Raw genomic sequence first — 2,486 nt, forward strand, 5'->3', positions numbered from 1 at the left:
TTAAAACAGAAAGTTTGTAAGTTTTCTCTAATGACTGTTAAAACATCATTTAGTAGGGAAAAAAAGAAAAGAAAGAAAAAAAAGAAGTTGCATAAGTAATTATAGTCTTGTATATAAAATTACTTTAAAGTTTCTTCACATTTAAAAAAGGTGAAGGTAAGTTTATAACAGTCTAATATACAAACAAATCAGTACTGAGTTATTCCTCCTATGTTTCCCACAAAGGATAGGGTGAAAACTGAGAATTACTTGGCAATGCAGTAATAACATAACTTTTTATAGAAACCTAAGTTATTACTGTTATTCTGAAATCAAGAGTTAGTGCTTAAACACCAACCACTTTGATAGGCAAAAGCAGTGGAGGTCTATTGTAATACTTGCAAGAGTTCTCCTTATGAGCTTGGCCAAATTTATGGGAATCCAAGGGATTTGCGCTGATTTTGCCGGCAGAGAATTTCTCCTGTGCTTTTAGATTAGCATCCATGAGGAGATGAGATTGAAAATGCACTCCTCATGCAGGCATGTAACAGAAAGTGCCCCAGAAGTTCCTGCTTGAAATTACTTGCAAGTGAGAGTTAATCTCCTGAACTCCCTGAAACTGCTGGCCCTGTGCTCGTGAAGGCACAACAGTACTTTGCGGTCCTGCTCCCTGGTGGGTGGAGCCTCACTCCTCCTTGCCCTCTGCCTCGGGCACATTTTGCTCCCCCACAGAGCTGGCACATGTAGTCAGTAGGTCCCACTCAGAGCTGTAGCTTGGAGAGGGCAGTGAAGATCTTGGCCTGAGAAACACGTCAATACTGATATATTTGAAGAGGACTTCTTTTGTTGTATTCTACCACAGAGTTGTTTGTTTACTTTCTTTTTAATGCAAACTTCCCACAGCAAAAAAGAGGTGTGATTTTCAGAGGCTAATTTCCCCACTTAGCTTATTAGGCACATGTTTAATATAGCAAAATAGTTATGAAAGGTGATTTCCAATGGCATACACTGAAGGTGGGCACCCCTCTTCTGAAGGTTGTCAGTGGTAGTCTACTTTGCAGCTTTGAAAGCAACCCCAGTATGCTTGTTTGGGTTATCTGAATGACATGGTGTTTGTTTCAAAGTGTAGAGTACATTTAAGCAATGATCCCTTTATTCAGATGAAAGCATTGATCCAGCAGGTGCTGGAGATTTGGGCTGGAAGTCATGCAGTAACACTGACAAGTTACTGTCTGTGACAAAAACCTGATATTTCTGAGATAACCTCTTCTTTTTCAGAAGGCCGAATAATTCAAGCACAGCTGGAGGTACAAATTATGTCTAAATTCAAAGACATATGCAAACCCATACTACCAAGAAATTATATGACTTGAAATGATTTTTTGTTTCCATTCCTCCAAGGTTAAAAGTATTATTTCAAATATGAGCACACACACATCTGTCTTTCAATTTGAACAGATCAGAAACACTTCTATTATTATTATTTGAGGTTTTATATATGAGTACTCACTGAGGGCCCATCACTGAGGAGATAATTCTTTTACTACAGTATTAGATTGCACTAATTTTGCAGGAGGCCTGTGAGCAAGCCACATAAACTTTTACAGGAGTAAATTCTCATAGAAGAGCACTCTGAAATGATTTTACCACTTGCATCTTTGTCTTTTATTAATTCTCTCTGGACCTAAAGAAGCTGAAATTACTAAAATAAGATCACACGATAGTTTAGCATTGCGTCCCCAAATCTCCTGTGCACCTTTCAAGAGATGAAAAATTGGTATCAAGAAAAAGACTGAACACCTTATACAGAAATCATGCTTGCTTTAATTTGTTGTTGTTTTTTTGTTTTAATGTTTTTTTTTTTAGTTTTGTTTTGAGCAGAATAACTTGTTTTCTTTCACATCTGACCCTTCCATGTTTCATCAATAGTAGGGATTCACATTCCTTCTCCTTCTGCTGCTTCTTTTGCCTGAGGAAACCCATGATCTGGCTTGCAGGTTGAGCTCTCTCAGCCTTGGTCTTACAGCCACATCAGGCCTGAGGTGGCATCACCACATCATCTTTTGGCTTCAGGCTTGGCTTGTGCTGCTCCAGGCAGAGGCTCTGCTGGCAGTGAAGCTCAGTTAGTGCAACCGAGCATGATGGAAGCAGTGACAAGAAGGTGCCGCTTTCACAATGCTTCCTCTGCCTATGGGTGAGATGCAGCTCTGAATGGAGCTGCCCTCTGGTCTACCTCTGCCTAGTTGGAGGCCAGGCTTTAAACTTCTGCCTGTCCGTGTGTGACTGCCGCACAACCCAGCCTCCTGGGGATACCAGCCAGCTGAACATGGGAATGTACTCCCATGTGTTCTGAATGTGTTTACTTGTGCTCAGCCCCAGAATATCTTGCTCCTGTTTGATGCGGTTCATGACACACAGAGGGCGTTGATGTGCTGCTACGTTCAGCCAGGCACATCACATCAGGAACACAGCGTCCTGCTTTGGGAGCGTGGCTGGCAGCGTTAGGC

This window comes from Cygnus atratus, chromosome 1, assembly GCF_013377495.2.
Source record: "Cygnus atratus isolate AKBS03 ecotype Queensland, Australia chromosome 1, CAtr_DNAZoo_HiC_assembly, whole genome shotgun sequence".
Taxonomy (NCBI): Eukaryota; Metazoa; Chordata; class Aves; order Anseriformes; family Anatidae; genus Cygnus; species Cygnus atratus.